This window comes from Pleurodeles waltl, chromosome 2_2 (genome assembly GCF_031143425.1).
Source record: "Pleurodeles waltl isolate 20211129_DDA chromosome 2_2, aPleWal1.hap1.20221129, whole genome shotgun sequence".
NCBI classification, from domain to species: Eukaryota; Metazoa; Chordata; class Amphibia; order Caudata; family Salamandridae; genus Pleurodeles; species Pleurodeles waltl.
Genome location: NC_090439.1, coordinates 716,404,636 through 716,426,934, shown reverse-complemented (window position 1 = coordinate 716,426,934; position 22,299 = coordinate 716,404,636). Strand labels below are relative to the sequence as shown.

Genomic DNA, 22,299 nt, shown 5'->3' with positions numbered 1-22,299 from the left:
CCTCGGAGTCTAAGAGTGTTGTGAAGATGTGTCTAGAAATATTAAATCATATTTATCACATTGCCTTTCCAAAGCCTGGAAAGTTTTCAAACCTGTATTTGAATCCTGCTTTACCTAAAAGATATGGGGTGTGTCCCAAGATGAATAGTGAATGTTCACTTCAGAGATAACACCCGATGAGGAGAAACCAGCGCTTAAACTGCAGAATAAGTGCAGGTGCTCAAAGCGCTGCTTAGAAACCAGAGGCGGCACAGGTGCGCCAAGTACCATGCTGCCTGACCTTAAATCCATCTCAGGCCACTTTAATCCACCGCCAGAAAAAGGGGGACACAGCAAACTGAAAGTGTTCCCATCACACCATGAAATGCAGACAATGCCTGTGAGTTGCAGAACAGGTTTATGAACTGAAGGAGGAGGACATGACAGGCAGTTACATATATGTTTTATAATTTCTGCCGCCATCGCACAGGGGAGAAAAATTCAATAGCCCCGGCCCTGTTAAATAAGTGCTGGTGCTAAGCACCGGAAACCAACAGCACAAATTAAGCACTGGGAGAAACATGTCTGAGGTTGCTTGTATCTTGCACAGAGAAGAAATGTCCTTTGGTGCAGACAGCTGTTTTGGGGGCAGGGATGGCTAATTTCATAAGATTTATCCTGTCTTTCAGTGGCATAGCTAAGAACAAAGAGCCATATGTACGAAAGCTTTTTCCCATAGACACAGAATGGGTAAAATCCTTTGGTACATCTGGCCCCAAATCTTGGAAAGCCATTTCAAAGGTGTACCTACAATAGTGTTCAAGCTGAAGCTTTTCCATTGCATGCATACAAAATAGATATTATCCTTCAGAAGGGTAGTTAGTGTCCTTAATTGCGTTACAGAAGAATCGTAAGATGTTTAGGATTTAATTTTATCTGAAGGCACAGCGACTTACCCCTATGTATATAACTTTGAAGTAAAACAAAACAATATGTCCTATATCATAGAATAAGTAGCAACACATCAATATTTTGCCTTCTTTGTTGTTGCTGGTCTGGCAGCAGCACGATTGGCAGTCTTTGGCTTTTATTAGTCCTTTAACGGATGCATTTGTATAATTGTGCTTTCACTTCCTTCCCTGCATTCTCTCATTGTTCTTCAGTTTTGCTTGCCCCATGTGCTTTCTATGATCTCAATTGTCCCTGGGCCTCTGCTTCCCTGTTACCCTGTTTTTCTTATGTGGTACTGTCTCTGCAACATCGCCTGGTGACTCACAGTCTTTGTTTCAAGCATCATCCAGATATGTGTTTTAAGGTTTTCTGTACTTTGCACTTGTGCCCCTCCTTTTCGTTTCATATTTGCGGTGTGTGAAGTGTGAAGTGGTATATTTTCCGCATGTGACTGTTCTCCCATATTGCATGCTTTATCGTCTGCACTCTACAAAGATGGTGTTCCCATGATGGTTTAATCCCACCAAGAGTCTCTCGACCAAGTTCACAGTTTTGTTCCTCTTGCGGTTGGGGTTTGTGGTTCATTTAAAAAGTCGACCATCAGCAGCGGATCTCCTCCCTTGAGGACGTACTGTTCCCAGTGCACAAACAACTTTATCGACTGTGGATGCTAATAGTCACCCTGGAGCCATGGACCAAAAATGCAGAAGGCGTATCACGCAGAAATAACTTGCGACTCGTAGGCCTGCCAGAAGGTTCAGAGGGTCAGACACTGGATGCCTTCCTCACTGAATGGTTTTAGTCCTGAATGGCACCGCTGGACCTGTCCTCTTGTTTCAGCCTAGAAATGGCACACAGCATTAATGCCCGGGCTGCTACCTGGGGCCCCTCCACACCCCCTTATTATCAGGGTACTGAACTATGCCAACAGATATGCCATTCTTTGGTGGGCAAGGCAGCAGGCTGACCTGCACTGTGCCACGGCAAGAGTGATGCTATTGCCATACTACACCATTAAAGTACTAACTGGGAGTCAAGCAGAAGCCCTCCATTTGCAGTACATGCTCCTATTCCCGGCACCCCGAAAGGTCCTATAACTCCTTCTTTGACACTCCAAAATCATGGTGGGACTAGCTTGAAGAAAATAAACCACTACTTAACAACTTGGGTGAACTGATGACAACTCAAGGAAAGGGAGTACTGGAGAGCAGGGCTTGCTCAAAAGCAGGGGCCTCAAAGAGACGTAACAGGAGCCACCTGCATCCAGGGCACGATGGTTACCTGGAGATGAGGGTTCAGCAGCGGCGGGCTCAGGTAATTAGACCAGGAATGCTCCACTCGAGAAATAGACTGTGAAAAGTTAGATGTTCTAGAGGTCCCGGTAGCTAACATCCACATGGGTGCCCTCTCGGACCATCTTTGTAAGCTATTGTATCATCTGACCATGCACAGGATGGGACAAAAGCTGTGGATTAGAAGTGGGAGAACAAAAGAGCCAACCATTATCTTTTATACTTCACATTTATATACCCAATTGTTTTTTTGTTTTCCTTGCTTGTGCCTTCCTTTTGATTAAATGTTCTTTTTTAGTTGTTAACATATTATGATGGTGACAAATACTTTACATTTGGAAGATTTGGGTCAGGGGGAGATGGGACATGTAGATGTTACTGGTTTATACAACTTTGGGTAAACGCATCACATAAGCATGGGAGCTGACTTGGCCTTCGCACACTAGTTGCCATGAACAGCACCCCCAAAATCCCACCTATAGATTCCTGACATGGAACGCTAACGGCCTTTATGATAGAGTGAAGAGGGGAGTGGTGTTGTGCCAAGCTAAGGCCTTGCGGCCTAGGCCCCTTTGGTTTCAACATGGCCTGCCATGCAGAATTCACCAGTGGGTCCAGAGAGGAGGAAATCCTTTTGCATAAAATATTACCATTGGTGGTAACCAACTCCTTAGCAGATCCTTTGAGGTGCTTCACCTGAATTACGGGCACACTGGTGTGGAGGGCCTAGTCACTCATCAGTGTCTACATCCCACCAGTATTGGAAGATCAAGCCCTAGCCAACCTCACTGGTGTTACAGCTTCAGCACTGGAGGGTTGCATGGTTGTTAAAGGGGACTTTAACAACATTATGCAAGTCTCTCTAGACACCAAAGATCAAGGTGCAGTGAGGAAAGGGGTCCCACTCAGTGACTGGGCAGACTCACTTGGGCTAAGAAACGTCTATAGACACCTACACCCAGAGGCAAGAGAATAAACATACTTCTCACATCCCCACTGTGGACTATATTTTTGTCCAGACTGTGGTCCTGTGGGCGGCGTCAGGGGCGCTTATCAACCCATGGGTGGTTTCTGATCACTCCCCGGTCAAGATGGAGCTGTAGGTGGAGGCGGGGGCTTGCCCTCACTAGAGTCTCCACCCAGAAAGGCTCAGAGACACTGACTTTTGCAGATATGTCTGGGAGGGTATCGCTGACTACGTGAAAACTACTTCTCTGGAAAGGGCCCACTCCACATTCTGGGAGACTATGAAGGCTGTGTTACAGGAACAAATAATATCATACATATTGGGGAAGGTCGCAGGAACAAGGGAGAGAATACCAGTCTTTGGAGAGACAACTCCAGTATCTGGAAGCTGAACAACTCTCCTTTCTGACCGAAGGGGGTCAGCAGCAACTAGGAGCCATCTGGCAGACACTGTAACAGAAACTGGTAGATGCCGCACAAGCGACACTGAAGGCAACACAGCACTGTAGATACAAATTTGGGGACAAATACAGCAAGCTCATTTAATGGCTAGCCACTACATAGGTCGAGTCATGACTTGTGGCGGACCTTAGGGCACATAGCAGAGTCATGACCCACGATGCCAAAGGTATAGCGGACGTCTTTGCAGACTGCTAGGAGCAGCCAATACCAGTCATGCCCTCACTGGATGCTGCAATCTCAGCACCCCAATATACGAGACCTGCTGTCCCTAGACTATCTAAAGAAATTAACACTAATCTCAACCTGTCGCTCACGGTGGAGGAACTCCAATCGGCATTTCAGAGTATGCCTATGGGAAAGGAACCAGGCACTAATGGCTGCCCAGTGGATTCTACCGGAATTGTGCCATGACGGTGCTCCCACAGATGTTGGAACTGTTTAATAAAGCCCTGCAGGTTAGAGCGCTCCCGCCAGACCTACGTGGTGCCGCAGTGGTAGTGATCCCTAAACCCAATATATTTTCGAATGAAATGTGCCGCCTATAGGACGATCTTTCTGATCAACACTGAAACTAAAATACTAGAAAAATGCTGACCCTAAGGTTGGAGAAAGTAATTTGCTCCTTAATCATCAAAGACCAAAACGGCTTCATGCCAGGGTGGGAATGAGACACAAGCTCCGGAGGCTTCACAACCATGGAGGCTTCACAATATACTGGCAAGGGCCCACAAATGACCTGACCAAATGTTAATAGCCCAATTATAGTTTGAGAAGGCCTTTGATTCCATTGGCTGGCCTTTCCTCCATGTGGTCTTGCAAACGCATGAACTTGATGCCTATTTAGGCGAGTGAGTGATTAGTCGGTGAGTGATTAGTCCCGCTCGGCGTTTCGTTGTTCAGGGAGAGGTATGACCCGGCCATTCCACTGGAGGTGGAGGGATTCTGGGGCTCGTAGCTGTGATCCCGGCTATATGGTGCCAAGGTCCCACAGGGGTGTCCTAAGGCACGGGGGTCCCTGTGGACAGCTGGCACAAAGTACTGAAGTGAATGGAATGGGTTAGGAAGATTATCAGAGATAAATCCCTGTGGCAGGGAACCTGGCTCCAGCAGATGTCACAGCTACAGGGATTTCAGCAATGGGATGAAATAGGTATCTCCAAGTTATGAAATATCTGGGCACAGGAACACATGGTATAATTCGGCCAACTGCAATCTGAATACTTCCTGCACTGATTCCAGTTCTTCCTGTACCTACAACTGTGGCATGCTCTAGAACACTTATGAAGGGACTGAGCCCCACTCCTCGACTACTGTTCACTAGAACCCAATTTCACCGTGGGGTAAATCGGCGAGAAAGGAATATCGCAATTTACAAGACCCTAGTGATTAATACCATTGGACTCCTTTGAGATAATTGGGCCACATACATTGGGGCGCTGGACGATGTAGACTGGGTAGATGCTAAAAAAGGCACCAAAACATTTAGTGATCCCAGCACGCCTAAGGTTCATCCAATTTAGATACTTAGTCCTAAAGATACAAGAGCACTCATGAGCAATCTGCATTTATTTGTCAATCTAAATGAGTCCAATTAGAGTAAGATCCTTTTATTGATGTTCGGAAGCATCAATTTAACAAGTAACAGATGAAGATAGTGCCACAGCCATAGTTAACACATGTTTCGTCACAATAGTGACTTTTTCAAGGCTTAGTATGGCAAGTAGCGCCAATATTGTATACGCTTGATCAAGCCTATATAAGTTGATGCCAAGTACCTCAATAAACTTAGTAATTACTTGGACAGTTGTTGACAACAGATCACAACCCTTATGTCCTGATTAGTATCCAGTCCTATCACTTGAAGTCAATTGACCATGATAAGTCAGTTCCCGGTGGGTCAAGCAAGCGAGGTAGCGTGAAACGATGGGAGAGGTGCAGTTCGTGTGATGTGGCCTGGACACAACCGATTTGCTAGGCAGAGCGGTTTCTTCGTCAGTCACCCTAGGGCACCACACCTGGCTGAGGACAACTGGCTTTTCAGAGGATGTTTATGCTTCTCTCTTGGACATGTCCTCTAATGGCTCCCATCTCCTTGGAGGCAAGGCTGGAGTGCTTCAAGGATAGAGCTACGGCCTAGTCCTTGGGCCTTTCCATGGCCCCTCCCCAGCCCTAGTCCAACTTTTTTCTGTTTTTGTCGGCCACAGATGGGACTCCCAGCCCCTGCATATCTGCGAATGTATTACTCACAGACCCTGTGGGTCAGGCAGCCAGAGGTTGGGCCAGTCCACCCCTCCTCATGCAGCCACAGCCTCCAAGCCTCTTTAGTTTGCCCTCCAACCATCATGGGCACCCAGTGGGAGGCAGAATAGGCCTTCACCTGCGCCACTGCAAGTCGATAACATCCGACTGCTGGGTTCTCCAGATTATCCAAGGGGGCTACTCTGTCCCCTTCATGACCACTTATTTGCCCATGCCACTCACTAGCAGAGGCTGACGGAGGACCATCTTTCCTTTTTCTGCCAGGAAGTGGCCACTCTCTTGGTCGAGAGAACCATACTAGAAGCAGAAGTCATTTGTGTTCGCTATTTCCGCTGCATTCTGGTGCCCAAGAAGGAATGAGGCCTTTGTCCTATCCTAGACCTGCGACTTGCAGGATGCATACTTCCACATTCCTGTGTTGCCTGCCCACAGACGTTACCTGCAGTTCACAGTAGGTCTGAGCACTTTCAGTTCATTGTGCTCCTCTTTGGCTTTACCAATGCTCCTCAGGTATTCAACAAGGTGATAGCATAGTTGCAGTTCATCTGCAGAGGTCGTGGGGGCGGCCATCTTCCCCTATCTTGATGACTAAGATGTTAAAGGCAGGCTTATCCCAGGCAGTCGTGCTCTACTTGCAGACTATGGCAGACCTCCTGCATTCACTCGGCTTCACTATAAACATGCCGAAGTTACACTTGACCCCTTCATGGGTACTCCCTTTCGTTGTAGCTGTTCTGGACACAGTACAGTTTCAGACTTATCTTCCTGAATAGCGAATCCAGGATATTCAGGCTAGGAAGCTGATGTTTCAGCCTCTATCCTTGGTTTCGTTGAGACGGACTCTGAACCTGCTGGGCCTCATAGCCTTCTGCATCCTGCTTGTGACACATACCGCTTGCATTTGTGGGCTCTGTAGTGGGACCAGAAGTGCCAGTGGCTGCAGCATCAGGGAACTCTCCCACATGGTCCAGATCTCAGAGGGCAATGCAAAAGATCCGCAGTGGTGGTTAACGAACCGTGATTGGGGTCAGCGGTAGTCCCTGCTCCCTTCCCCAACCAGATCTGACTGTGGTGACAGATGCTTTACTCCTAAGATGAGGCAGCCATCTGGCAGAGGTGATCAGAAGCCTCTGGTCTCTGGCAGAATCCAGACTCCAGATCAACTGTTGGAGCTCCAAGCGATCCGGCTGGCATTCTACCCTCCATGAAGGAAAGGTTCGTGTTTGTGGACAACATCACCCCCATGCGGTACATCAATAAACAGGGCAGGGGGGAGTCATGCCTGCGCCTCTGGACATGGTTGGAAAGTCAGGGAATATCCCTGGTTTCACCCCCTACCTGGCTCTCTGAACGCCAGGGTGGACAAACTCAGTCGCAAATGCCTAGAGGATCACGAATGGTGTCTCTATCTGGAGGTGGTGCAAGGTGTCTTTCAGCAGTGGGGAGAGCCTTGGTTAGATCTGTTCGTCACCACTGACAATGAGCAATGTCAACAAATTTGTATGCTGGAGTTTCCAAGGCAGCTCTTGATCAGAGACGCTTTTGGTTTCGAGCAAAGCTCAAGCCTCCTGTAAGCCTTTAAACCCATTCCACTCCTGCCTAGAGTTATCAAGAAGATCAGAGAAGACCAAGCTCAAGTCATCGGAGGGTTTGGTATCCTAAGCTGTTGACCATGGCAGTCGGTCCTCCGATCATGCTGCCCCTTTTGGAGGATCTTCCTGTTGCAACAAGAGCGGATTCTCTCCTCAAACCTGCTAACCCTCCACCCTCTTGGGTGGAGATTGAACAGCAACAGTTGACAGCTTTCGACCTTCCGCCTGAAATCTGTGGTGTTATCTTGGCAGCTGGGTGTCCCTCTACCAAGATAGCTGTTGGTATAAATTTGTGGCATGATGTGCTGAGAAATAGGTTGATCCTTTATCTGCTCCCCTTTCCTAGGTTCTTTTGTTTATCCATACCCTGGCCCAGCAGGGCTCTCAATTGAGCACTTTGAAGGGTTATCTATCTGCCATGTTCTCTTTTCTGCTGCTATAAGATCAGCCTTCTCTCTTCAAGTACCCTATTGTAAATAGGTTCCTTAAAGGCTGCAGTACATGTTTCCCCAGCTCCCTTTGTTGTGCCTCAAAGGGACCTTAACTTGGTTCTTACTTTCTTAATGTTCACTGCCTTTGAGCCACTTCATTCTTGTCCTTTTAGACTCCCCACCATCAAGAAAACCTTTCTGGTGGCAATTACAAATGCCCAGAGGGTCAGTAAGCTACAAGCACTGTCCTCCCAGCCTCCCTACATCTTGTTTTCCCTTGCCGCAGGTAGTCACCCCTTTCCACTTAGGCCAGTCCATTACTTTGTCTACATTTTACGCTCCACCTAATACCTCTAAAGAAGAGGAGAATCCCAAAAAGAGCATGTCATTCTACCTTGACCGCAAAAAAACATTCCAGTTGAACGATCAACTCTTCATGGGGTATGTCAGGGCCAAGTAAGGGAAGGCCGTTCAAAAACAGACCATCTGCCAGTGGATTGTGCTCTGCATTGAAATCTGCTACGCACTGACCAAGAAGCAATCCCCAGAGGGTGGGTGCACTCATTTCACCAGAGCAAAGGCTGCGACCTCTGCGTCAGCACGCAGAGTCCTGGTCCTGTATTTGTGCCAGGCAGCAAAGTGGGCCTCTCTGCATGTTTACTAAGCACTACTGCTTGGACAGTCAGGCCCATCAGGATGGGCACTTTGCCCGTTCAGTCCTGCAGGACTTTATGGTGTGAAGTTGTTTTGCAGACCCATCTCTGGGGATATATTCTAAGGTAAGGACTCTATGGCTAGAAGTCTCTAGCAGATGAAAAAGTTACTTACCTTCAGTAAAACCTTATCAGATAGAGACTCAATAGAGCCACAGATTCCTTACCAACCCACCCATCCTCCCCGCTGTGCAATCGGGTTTCTAGGGATGTCCGTTAAAGGGTTTAGTTTCACACAACAGTGGTTAGTGTTCTTCATGGCCCTGCGCTCCTGGTTGTAGGAATCTGGCCTGGTGTGTGGTGAGTACCTATGGTACTATCACCTTATAGCAGGGCAAGGTAGTACTACATTGCCCCCCAGCAACCAGGAAGAAATTAGTAAGTTACTGTTTTTTCCCCAAACCACTAAAAGGACTGAAAATAAGAATAATGCACCACCCACACAAGGCTGCAAGAAACCAGCTGTGGATCCTGAAGAAGGAAGGCCTGAAAAAGAAGGGGACCAAGTCCAGAACTCGTAGAAGTGTCCGGTGGTGGCAAGAGGCACTACCCACCCATCTGTGGTTGCAGGAGTTGGTCGACTGTAGGACGAAGATGGCCAGCAATGCAGCCCTAGAGTCGGTGAAGAGTTCCTGGCGGATGCAGTCGACATCCCATGCCCGATGGAAGATTGCAGTCTGTCTGTGGCATAGAAAAGCCACCAACAAGCCTTGGCAAAGGCAAGTGTCTCGACAGACACAAAGTGGAGCTGCCGGGGACCAGCAAGGTCCAGGGGGACTCAACCCACAGAGGTGAGTCCTAGGGGACCCTCAGCAGTACATAGAGTCCACAGAAGAAGAGGCAGCCCCCACAGAAGACCACTGGAAGAGGACCCAGGAGTCGTAGAGTAGCCCAGACAGCACAACTGAAGAATGGTCCCACGCTGCAAGAGAAGCACGCAGAGGGCTGTGCATCGCAGGGAAGAGTGCTGGGGGCTGGGACTACACAGAACCTGAAAATCCCTTGGAGGAGATGCCAACAAGCCTTGGTAGCTGCAAGAGACGAGGTGCACGGGGGGCACTGTCCTGCATGGGAAGGCAAGGGCTTACCTTCACCAAAGTTAGATAGTTGGCAGAGAGGACCAGGATGACGACTCCAGACCACCACCGGTGATGCAGGATCCATGCAGCTCAGGATGAGAGGAGGTCAACTACGCCAGTAGTCATTGCTGTTGGTGCCTGCGGATGTAGGGGAGTGACTCCTTCACGCCAAAGGACATTCCTTCTTGCTTCTTGTGCAGGCTGAAGACTTGCCTCCCTCAGAGGATGAACAGCTGAGGTAATGTTGCAGTTGCTGGAAGGAGCCGGAGAAACAATGTTGCAGGGCGAAGTCGTCACTGTAGCTGCTGCATGTAAGTTCCTGTGGAGTCCAGTTGCGGTTCCAGTGGCCAGAAGTCAAAGTAAACGGTGCAAAGGAGTCCTACTGGAGTCTTGCCCGTCGAATCTGAGGACCCACCCCAAGAGGGAGACCCTAAATATCCCTGAAAGGGGGATTGGCCACCTAGTCAGGTGACCACCTATCAGGAGGGGGCTCTGACATCACCTGCCTGACTTGGCCACTCAGATGCTCCCAGAGGCCTGAACCCACCTTGGATTCAAGATGGCAGAATCAAGGAGCCCTCTGGAGGAGGTCTGGGCACCACCCCTGGGGTGGTGATGGACAGTCACTCCCCTTACCATTGTCCAGTTTCACACTAGAGCAGGGGCTGGAGGTCCCTGAACTTGTGCAGCCTGGTTTATGCAAGGATGGCACCAAACGTGCCTTTCAAAGCATATCAGTGGCTTGGGGAGGCTGCTCCTCTCAAGCCATGTAACACCTATTTCCAAAGGGAGAGGGTGTTAACCCCCTCTCCTAAAGGAAATCCTTTGTTCTGCCTTTCTGGGCTTGAGTTGTTCAAGCACCAGGAGGGCAGAAGCCTGTCTGAGAGGTGGCAGCAGCTTGGGCTACCTGGAAAACCCCAGAAAGATGGTAGGAGCAATGCTGGGGGTCCTCTAAGGAGCTCCCAGAGTGCACAGAAGCATACTTCCAATACTGGCAACAGTATTGGGATATAATTCTGACATGTTTGATATCAAACATGCCCAGGTTCAGAGCCAACATTATGTAGCTGGACATAGTTCCAATATACGTGCACTCACAAAGTCCATGAAAATTGAGCTGGAGTTCGTGGGGGCACCTCTGTTCATGCAGGGGTGCCATCACACACAGGTACCTACACCCTGTCCTCTGGGCTAGGAGGGCTTACCATAGGGGTGACTTGCAGTGACCTGTAGTTAAAAGGGTGCGTGCACCCTTCCACGCAGGCTGCAATGGTAGGCCTGCAAATACACTTTGCATGGGCCCCCTATGGGTGGTATAATACATGCTACAGCCCATGGTGGACCCCTGGTGCTCCTATGCTCTGGGTACCATATACTAAGGACTTATAAGGGGGTACCAGCATGCCAAATGGGAGGTGCTTGTGGTCCAAGCAACCAGGTTTAAAGGGAGAGAGCACAGTCACTGGGGTCCTGGTTAGCAGGATCCCAGTGAACACAGGCAAAACATACTGACAACAGGCAAAAAGTGGAGGTAACCATGCCAGAAAGAGGGTGCTTTCCTACACAGATGTGGAAAGTCAGGAAAAAAACGGACATCAGTATGTTGAGGTGGCGCTCATATAGGCACCGCACACGTCACTTCCGGTACAGATGCAGACAACAACACCTACCAGCGCACAGGCGTGTGGCTCATGCAAAATTCCCGGATCCAGCCAGACGCCTGGAGATAATTCTAAGGTTAGGAATATGCTGCTTGATAGAGTCTCTACCTGATAAGGTGTTAACTAAGTTAAGTAGCTTGTTCTTTTTGTCTCAGTATGGTGACCTCCTATATGGTGAGCTTCTACTTAAAATTGCTTTGGGTGAATGTTGGTATCCTGCCCTCTGGCATTCTTTGGAATCAAAGAGGACAAACACAATTTCAATTCGATCCTGATTATCTAGGCAACTAACCTTTCAATACTCACTTCCTCTTCTTCAGCAAAGACCTCCTAAGAACAGTACATTTTCAATTCCAAAGCCATTATGTTTATCACAACCTACTGCGGGTCCTCTAACCAGACTTCTTCCCTGTTGTAGCACTGAAACTGCGCCAGCGAGATTTACAGTGATTGAAATGATCCTCCGCTCAAGATACTAATTGATATGATATTTGCGTTGTTATGTATGTGTGAATGTGTACACAAGATTTCTCTCTGTACTAATGCTATGGTTTCCTAATATGCTGTTAGACTTCATGAAATGAGAATGTAGTGCTTTACTGTGAAGTGAAAAGATAAAATAAATAATAATGTATTGTTGGTCCATTTTGTGATGTGTCCTGGTCCTGGGCTGTACCTTGCAGGTTCCCCACCTTCCTGTTAATCTTTTCCCCTTCATAGTGTTCTGGGATCCAGGTGTTCACAAAACCTTTTGGTTGCCTTCTTTTTCAAGACGTGTATTCTGGGTTTCTGGACAGGTTCTGGCACTTTGAGTAGGCGTGTTACCCAAGTAACTGATGGGAAATTTGAACTTAAATGTCTTGATTTGAATATTAACTGGTTTCCAAAACTGGCTTCCTGTTTTCGAAGCAGTTGGCCAGTACTTTATAGGTGTCTCCGTTTAGTCTACACTTATTATTTCTAAATATAAAAAAAATTCTCCAGTGTTTTCCTGGTCAAATGAATGTTTTATTTAGTAATGGAATATGCGAAAATGGTTCCGCTTTCGCCCAGTCCTCTGAATATTCCGCACAGCCGCCCGTCAGGCTTGTCCAGCTCAGTTTAAATATGCGGCAGTTCCAACCCATTTCTTTCTACGACTAGGGATACAAATGCTGTATTTTATTTAATTATTTTGAGTGGAATGTGGAAGGAGACTGTACAATGAGTGCTCCTTTTGCTGTTGTGAATATATCATTAGGTGACCTGTAGTTGGGGGCATTCCATTGGCGCGTTGAAAGAGTCACCAAGGCTAGAAATTCATCAACCTACGCCAAGGACATCCTGCTTTATTTGATCATGATTTTACACTTTTTTTTAAACTGCTTAACAAACCCATCCGTGACTTTGCTCTGTAAATGAATGTCCATCGAAAGACAATACAGCGAAAAGTATGTCTTAACTTCCCGATTTATACGTAACCTTGCATTGATGCGTATGAAACTGTACATATTGGTGAGAGGGACCTTTTTGAGTCCCATTACACCCTCCATCTCTTTATTGAAATGTAGTCCATCTGGCACTGGCTGCTTTGACCCCAGCACCTGTACACTGGTAGTGCAGACCTTTACTGTGACAGAGATGCCCCTATCTAAATATATGTGGCAAACCAGTCGGTATTCCTAAAAAGTCGGAAATCTAGGGATTGTAGATGTTCGAATTTTAGGATATTTGCAAACAAAATCCCCAGATGACGACGTGGGAATGCACCCAAACGTAGATTTCAAAGCGTATTCCTCCACAAAATTTATGGTGCAGGTTATTCACATGAAAGACATATCTGGAACAATACATTTGGTTGATTTGTACATTAGCTTGAAAGAAGTTTTGTTTTTTATTTTATTTTAGAAAAATATGTTTACCTCTGCAAAAAAAATATCCTCCCATTACACCCTACTCATGAAGAACGTAACCCTGCCTTTTGCAGTAGTAATAGTGTTGTGGGGGGTCCCCTGTTTTTGCTAGGCAGTCTTGCCCCAACTGTGACACCCCTTGGTAACCTCTGGCCCTAAACCGAGTACGCAGCAAAGTCATGTTCTTAATGTACGTTTTGTCTGCTGGTGTAAATATCCACAAATTCGGAGTCTAATAACTAGGTGCTCGTCATTTACACCCAGAATTAACTTTTTAGTTCAACTTAACCGTGAAAAACAAGTTTTTGAATTGGGCGCAGTGCGGCTTCACAACAAAATTAAAAGGGAGATTCACACTGAGCAGCTGAGAAGAGTAAATGTAAGGACAGCTTGTTAATGCATTCTGTTTCCTGTATTCAGTCGGTGCATACTGAATTTACAATACATATAGGATTTATTCTTCTGGGAACACCAAAGAGTCGAATGAACAAGAGCATAAAGGCAGTGGAGCAGTACAAATGGTTCAGTATCAAAGACAAAACGAGAGGATTTCAGTTTCGTTGTGAAACGCGAGTATCCAGACTGAGAATGCGGATCGGCAGGAGCCCACCGACAGCCCTGGTGCCCCGAGGTAGTTTACAGAAAATCTGGACCCTCACGCATACCCCAGCCGCCTGGGGTTATAGTGCCTTAAGTCATCCTGATGGAAAGCCCACGTGTGTGGTCCTTTCCTGCATCTCCAGGCTCACCTTCTCTGGAGACACATAGTACCCCCACTTTAGTTTTTCCTCCTGATTCTACTGAGACTTTAACTGACATGGCGGTAGTGGTTCAGTCTTTGTTTGTAAGCCAGTAAATGTTTCCTTATTTCACTCTACTATGAGTGACCTTTTCTTCAGGAGGGCCCTTAGCGATCGAATAACAGCATTCACCATATGTTTACAAAATACTTGTTCTTCTCCTGCAGAGCGAGGTACAATGGCACAAGAGCAGGCCCTTCTCCCCTGGGAGGCGGCCTCGTTGTATCCTCCAGGGAAGGGCGGCTCAAACTCCTGGTCCCGGTATGGCGCCTCCTCTCTGCTGGTGCTGTGGTACCTTCTGATGTCAAGACTAACACCAGGTTCTGGATTTCAGGGCTAAAAATCGCCTTTAAATAACGGGTCCTGGTATTATAGCAAGGATAGTCAGAACGAGCCCCCCCCTCCCCCACTTCAAAGTCCCCTGATCCTCTCACCCAGGCCAGAGCATGGGGCAGGGCTGTGGGCTTTCCACAGTCTTCCTGCTCTTGGTGGCAGTGGGAGTATTGACAGATGGTGAGCAGCTAGTACACTGAGGTGGCTCAGACCTGATATCCCAGATGAGGGTAGTTGATGCCCAGGCAGTAAAATCACTACTGTGATCCCGGCAAACCTGTCATCTGAATGTCTGAATATGGATTGCAGCCAGCAGTTGGATAAATGTTTCTGATGTGCGGGCCCCGAGGACGCGGGGTCTGCAATGGGCCCACGCTTGTAAGCACGTTCAGACAACATTCAGGCTTGGGGATGGGAAGGAATTACGGGCGATTGAACACATTTTACATAGACATGAAACATTTAGGGTACCGGTCTAAAGTCCTGTGCACCTACGTATTCCTTAACTTCCACAAACCATCGGACTTCTCAAGGGCCGGAGAATAGGGAGTAACCAATCTCCGCTAAGGTCGGGTGTTCAATTTGGATACCCTCCCAATCCATCAGGGCTTTGTGCTTTGCTGGGCAGGAAATAAAACAAGCATTGGCAAACCCAGTAGTTTTGGCGTCGACTTCCAGGCTCTTGGATTTTCCAATATGTTTAATATTTTTAAAAACGTTATTTACAAAAAAAGAATATTTACAAAACAATTGCGTTTTCCACCCATGTGCACGTGTGACTAGGCTGATGTCTTTCAATGTTTTTGTAATAAAGTTTTACAGAAACATTCGCCTGTAGCCATTTGCTATGGATTAAAAACGTCAATTTCAAAAGATGGTGGTCACAAGCTTTGGGTGCGCTGAATGCTATGTACTGCACGCAGAGGTGTGGGACTGTTCACAGTGTCTGAGGAGCTGCCAGGCCCTAACAAAAAAAAAAAATTGGGGGGAAAAAATGCCTGCTAGTCCCTGGCACTGAAACGGACTACTTTCTCTGTTGGTGATAACATTGTGCTCTGGCAGAATGCCATCACTCAGAGAGAAAGGAATCAATAGCTCAAGTCAGCTGACCCTTTGGCCATGCTCTATACTGTGGTGGGCAGAAGCAACATGTCAGTTGAACAGACCACTGGATGAAGAGGACTATATGTAAGCATATAAAGTATTTAATTTTTTGTAAAATCAAAAGATCTTATCTAACACAAAATGTAGAAATACAGGAGGCCCTCCAGTGGGCTTGAGACGTCAAAGCCACTGGAGAGCCACCGAGTCAACCAGAAATTCAAACAAGAAGGGCAGAATTTCACTGTATTTTTATGTCAAGGCTGTCATCCATACTTGGTTTTAATAAATTATTTTTATGCCCACCAGGACCATTAAATAAGAAATTATAAATGAAATTGTCATTCATTAATGAAAACAGTGTTCCACGGGTTCCCTTAATGAGTGAGTTTTGCATTAAAGCTTCAACCGTTGCAGCCTCCTTAGATTTGGTGTTTGATTTAATACATTTGGGACTCCCCTACTTCTGCAGTGGTTTGAACTCTCTCATAGGTTGTTTCTATGGCGTTTGTAGGACCCTAAATGCTCCTGATCCAAGATTTTCAATTACTTATTCTTTTATTTCAAGTACTTATTACTTTTCTGTTCTGGCACATTTTCTGGTAGAACATTAGGGTGTATTTATACACACTTACGTAGAAAACTTTGTTTAAGTTGCATGTTTTCAGTTTATTGGTATAGATTTCTTACATCATATTTTAACGACTAAATCTGAAAGCACTAGCGAAGAGATTTAAGCAATGAAGACCTAAATCCCATAAGGTGTAGCCACACTACGAAACAGTGTAGCATGTTCTTAATTTCTTTCCTAACACATTGACCTGCCCTTCTCACAAATGGAATGTGTTGTTGGAGTGGGTGAGCAGGTCTTTCTACATCCTATATCATGACTGTATCTTCACTGTCCAGTTTTAAAGTTAGGACTGATCTCTGCTGTTCCATGCCTGTGGGCATACTCTGCCACCTAGTGTCAGGAAAGGAAACTGCTGCTGTAAGGTGCATGGCATGGCCTACGGCACAAATGCTTGTGCATGCATAATATGCATGCATCTTGGAGTGACCACTTCACTCCAGGTCATCACAATCACTGCTTCCACTACTGAACTTTTCAACTACACATCATTGCTATCCGGTGTGTCAGTTTAGTTAGTATGATGGAAGCAAACTAAGACTACAACTCCCAGAACGCATTAGGCTAACACACAAAAGCCCAGAACTGAAAACTGTGTCTGTTATGACATGTAGTAGGGTAGTCACCATAATATGAGGACTTGGTTCAATTTATAAACAGACTAGGGCATGTTGTGCAAATACTTCATCTTAAATTCAGTCTGCTCCCGCCCAAGAGCTAGCGATGCATTATCAGCAAATACCCCGCTGGACCCCCTTCACTCATAAACTTAGCAAGAAGCCATTTAGGATTTGACACCAGTACTTCTGATGATAAACTGGAAGACCCGACACAGATCTTAAGTTGAATTGAAGAAGGATTCAGCAGTTATCTGCTGCAGGAGGAACGATAAGTTCTATTTTCGTCTGGGCCCCCAAGTAATAACACCACCATTGAAGCGGAAGTGTAATTCCAGTGATGATTCTAACATGGGACAGGATCTTATGCCCCAATGCCGGCATCAGAGCACAGGACCATATTATGTGCATCAATGTATCCCTCTCCCTGAAACCTTTCCAACAAAAGATCTGAACCTCCAAAAATAGCTTTCGTTCTGATAGGCAATATACCATTTTGTTAGGAGTTTGTAGGCATTTTCATTGTGTTGCATACATATAGAAGATTTTGCTGCCCTCTTCCAAATCGCTATCCAGTTTCTTTCTGGTAGTTAACGCTCAAAATCTTGTTCCCACCAGGGAGCATGCTTGTGTTTTTAAAAGAGTTTGAGATCTAAAAAGAGGCGATATAACCAGGTGATGTCCTTTCAGCGTTCTTTGCTGTACAACTGTCTTTAAGCCTAGCGTATCTCTGTTCACCTTGTCCCGATAATGCAATTAAGAAGAATATGGTAAAACAATTGACCAAATTGGCATTCTGTTTTTTCCTCAGAAACTGCAACTCAATTAATGGCCCTTGATTGGTTATTAATAGCTGAGTTTTAAATTCTACGTATTCATTTTTTTCTTTCTTGAATGTATTTACATTTTTCACAGCTCTTTCTTTAGAAAAAAATGCTGATTTTTAAGACGATATACTAATAAAAAAGCTTTGTGAAAATATTGAGACACATATTTCGCTTTCCCATCACAATGACTGTGAAGGTCTCGTTGGATGTGAACTGGCATATTTAAATATATTTTGTGAGTGATACTATGGGTAAACATGACCTAGCCAAGCCCAAAAATCCTCCTTCCTCTCCCGCTTATATGTCGTCAGCCTAAGACTCCTCACCCCATGAAGGATCCATTAAAGCGAAACTGACCCATAGAACTGAGTGACATCTCAAAGCACTTTGAATCAAGGCTGTGGCAGTGTACAGAAAGGGAGCAGCACAAGTACTGGAACGAGGAACAGTAGATGCAGTAACCCAAATTACCAGTAATCGGTGCCTTAGCTCTTCAGCCCTTCGGCGTTTGTGTCCTTTCACTGGTGACAGTATACCAAAGCAGCAAACCCATGACCTGATCCAAAACCAACAACATAAAACCCGCAAACAGTGCAGGATGCCCCAAAGAAGCAACACTACAATATCGTGAAAGAAGGTTTTAGGTAAAACAACCAACTGCCCAGACACCACCAAGCTCCCACAGCTCCGTACGAAACGGACTAATTAGCCTCCCAGACAGAAGTCTTCAAGGTTAGGCAGAACATATACACACGAATCAAACCATGCAACAGATGGAACCCACAGAACCTAACCAACCAAGACAAGAAGATCCACAGGTGGGATTATAAAAGACAAAAACACTCACTGTGTAAATAAAGACCCCAAGAAAAAAGCTGCCAAAGCTCAGAGCCAAGCCAACATGACTAAAGCACAGAGGAAGCACCCACAGTCTACAGAAAGACAGCGCATACACCACACCACCAAACTCCAAGCCCAGCAGGGAGCACAAGTGGTTGGCCCAGGCCCAGTCCAATTCACAAATGTAACAGGAAGAAGGCTATGACAGGGAGTCAAGGAACCACCATGCAAGATACTAGGCAAAGCATATAGAGCGCACAGGCCAAAGCCAACAGATACCCACGTCCAGCATGCCAAGCCACCTACATTCCCAAAGGAGGGGAAAGAAAAGGGTGTACACCTGGGTTCAATAGAAACCAAGTTAAAGCTCCTCATTCCCAAGTGCAGCAAGGAAACACAGGCCAGACAGAAGAACAGAGCATGACTGAAAAACAGCCAACTACCTGAGGGACGAAGAAGAAGCCAGGGGGGTAGCTAGAAAGCCTCATGGCCCTGCAAGGAGAACAAAAGAAGCCAGGGTAACCAAAGCCACCAAACTCCGCCCTCTACAGACCCTGGCAGGCAAGGAGAAGGCAATCTCTAAGCACAGCATGAAGCACAAAGGTACCGTGAATATGTTTTTTCTTACTGTCGAAGCACTTACATTTTACGGCTCAACTGAGAGAGATGCTGCAGGGGATATAGGCCCGGGAGTGAGATTTGAAAGTCATCTGTCACACAGCACTGTACAATAAAAGTGATATTACACTGCTGCCAGGTGCATCTACTATTTATGCCAGGTTGCTAGAATAATACAACAGTGAAAACTATGGAAACATAACTACTAACATAATGTAACAGGGCACATCGAAGCCCCTAAAAAAAATGAATGTATGTTTTATTTTCGACTTGATTAGGAACAATAGTTTCAATGCATATTCCAAGTTCTGGAATAATCTTCCTTTTAGGCAGAGACAAAAGGGAAACTGCCTGATTTAAAAAAAAAAAAAATTCAAATTTTCCCCCACTAGGCGGGCGCCGGACTGTGTCCTGGGTATGGGGGGGGTGGGGTTTGACCCCACCCTCGGCCAGCAGGGGCGCCGATTGGCGCTCCTCAGGGGGACACCCTCCACTTTTCTGATGTCCGGGCTGTGATTGGTCCAGACTCAAGTCTGGACCTATCACAGTAGGACCTCATCTTCCGACTTCCTTCCCGTCCGAGCACAGTGTGCGCAGCAGCGGAGAGAAGAAGACGTCGTGACTCAAGTCACCAGGAGGACCGGAGCAGAAGGAGACGGACGGAGACCAGGACTCGGCGGGAGTCGGCACTGCAGAGAGACCGCATCCGGATCCAGACCAGGCCGCAGGTGCAGCGTGAGGTGAGGAGGTCATCTGGAACCATTCAGTCACGGTCGGGTCTCGGAAGAGAGACAAGTGAGTCCAGCCCTGTGCAGCAGCAGCAGCCCGGTAAGTGAGTCCTCCTGTCAGTCCTCCTCCTCCTCATGTCTATACCATCTGTGCCATGCCTATACCATCTGTGCCATGCCTATTCCATCACCTGTGCCATGCCTATACCATCTGTGCCATGCCTATACCATCTGTGCCATGCCTATTCCATCACCTGTGCCATGCCTATACCATCATCTGTGCCATGCCTATTCCATCATCTGTGCCATGCCTATTCCATCACCTGTGCCATGCCTATTCCATCACCTGTGCCATGCCTATACCATCTGTGCCATGCCTATACCATCACCTGTGTCATGCCTGTACCATCTGTGCCATGCCTATACCATCACCTGTGCCATGCCTATTCCATCACTTGTGCCATGCCTGTACCATCACTTGTGCCATGCCTGTACCATCACTTGTGCCATGCCTGTACCATCACCTGTGCCATGCCTATTCCATCACTTGTGCCATGCCTGTACCATCACCTGTGCCATGCCTGTTCCATCACTTGTGCCATGCCTATACCATCATCTGTGCCATGCCTATTCCTTCTGTGCCATACCTATACCATCACCTGTGCCATACCTGTACCATCTGTGCCATGCCTATACCATCACCTGTGCAATGCCTATTACTATAAAGGGGCTTCCACTCTAATAGGCCCCCGGCACATGCCCGAGAGTCACATGATCCGTTTTGGGAGCAAGATGTTGAAATTAAATCTTTGTCTCCTCAACCTGCGAACAAGTTGCCTTACAAAGGGGGGGGGGGCTTCATTTTGAAAGGTACCCTCGCAGTGTTAAAAGGGATGTGGCCTGGGTATGATTCAGAAGGAGGGGGTATGCTGCCACCCCATGCTCTCTGTGCAGCCTCCCCCTTGGAAGGCACCTTGTCCCCACCACCACGCATTCATTCATATAATATTGTGAGACAATTTAAGATGAAAAAAAAAAAAAAAAATCAAAATAGCAATAACACTTTACAAACCATTGTGATTTTTTCTGACTATTACTATGATTTTTATTATACAGTAGTTTGGAAAGTTTATTATTCAGTACTTATTATTCATCGAATAAAAGTAAGGGATCGCCTCTTGCACACGGGCGTTCCGATCAGATCCGCCTGTCAGATCTGATTGGATGCCCTATTCAGCCCTATGGAGCAGCGGATGTCCGCGTCAGCGGTGACATGTCTGCTGACACCCGCTGCCATCAGCATCCGATCCTGTCCGTGAAATCCGGACGGATGGAAACCCTATTTTCCATCTGTCCTGGGTGGGGATCAGATCGGATGGGATCGGATGAGAGCGGACAGGCGGTCCGCTCTCATCCGGTTCCCCAAAGAGAGCAGCGGGGCTCTGACATCTCCCTTTCCGCACACAGTGCGGAGACGGAGCTGTCATCCGCCGGCTCAGCGGGGATCAGCGGATCGATCCCCCCTGAGCAGAGAACGGTCCGCAACGATTTTATTTGCCATTAAAGAAAAAAATATTAAACCATGCTTGAATGTCGGAACTGGTTACTAAAATTTTTGAATCCCACCACTGATGTTAAGGACTATAAATAGCTCCGGTGTCACTGTTGCACTAACAGGAGGAGGACAGGAGGAGACATCGCAGTAGATCGCCGATGAGCAGAAGAGCGCCAATGGATCTGGATTTGGAGGAAACATGAGCAGAAGAGCAGAAGAGCGCTGACTGATGGATCTGGATGGAGACATGCGCAGAAGAGTGCTGAGTGTGACGGACAGCGGCTATCTGGAGGAGACAAGCGCAGTAAGTACTGAGTGACAGTGAGATACTGCAGTGATGGACAAGTTTTTGAAAAGGAAAGAACTGGACTCTGAACAAAATTTGGAGCCAGATGAGAGCCCAAGAATGAGTGGGGATCAAAAGAAAGCAAAGATGGTTAGCTCAAGCAAATTCTCTGGCACAAGGTAATATAGCGAAAGCTATATTTCATTTGGATTTACTTTCACCGGAGATGCAAACAAACCAACTCCACTGTGCGTGGTGTGTAGTGAAAAGCTAGCTAACAGTGCTATGGTCCCAAGCAAACTTAAACGCCATCTCCAAACGAAACACCCTTCGCTTCAAAACAAGAATGCAGACTATTTTGTTCGCCTGCGTGAAAACACGGAGAAACGGGCAAATTTCATGAGAAAAACCACAAAGGTAAATGAAAGAGCTCTTAAAGCTAGCTATCAAGTTGCTGAATTTATAGCCAAGTCAAAAAAGTTGCACACTGTGGCAGAGACATTAATACTTCCTGCCTGCAAAGCTATTGTAGAGGAGATGCTCGGACCTGAAGCAGCTAAGGAAATAGCCAAAGTCCCTCTCTCAGACAATACAATTTCCAGACGTATTAATGACATGTCTGCAGACATCGAAAGTGTGGTTTTGGAAAAGATCCGAATCAGTGAGAAATTTGCATTGCAACTTGA

At 46.7% G+C, this 22,299-nt stretch overlaps 1 protein-coding gene across 4 annotated transcripts in view; it reads left to right on the top strand.

Annotated features, from left to right (window-relative positions):
• Positions 1–22,299, top strand: part of PPP1R42 (protein phosphatase 1 regulatory subunit 42) — a 433,409-nt gene that overhangs the window by 380,554 nt on the left and 30,556 nt on the right. The gene's annotated exons all lie outside the window — the stretch shown is intronic.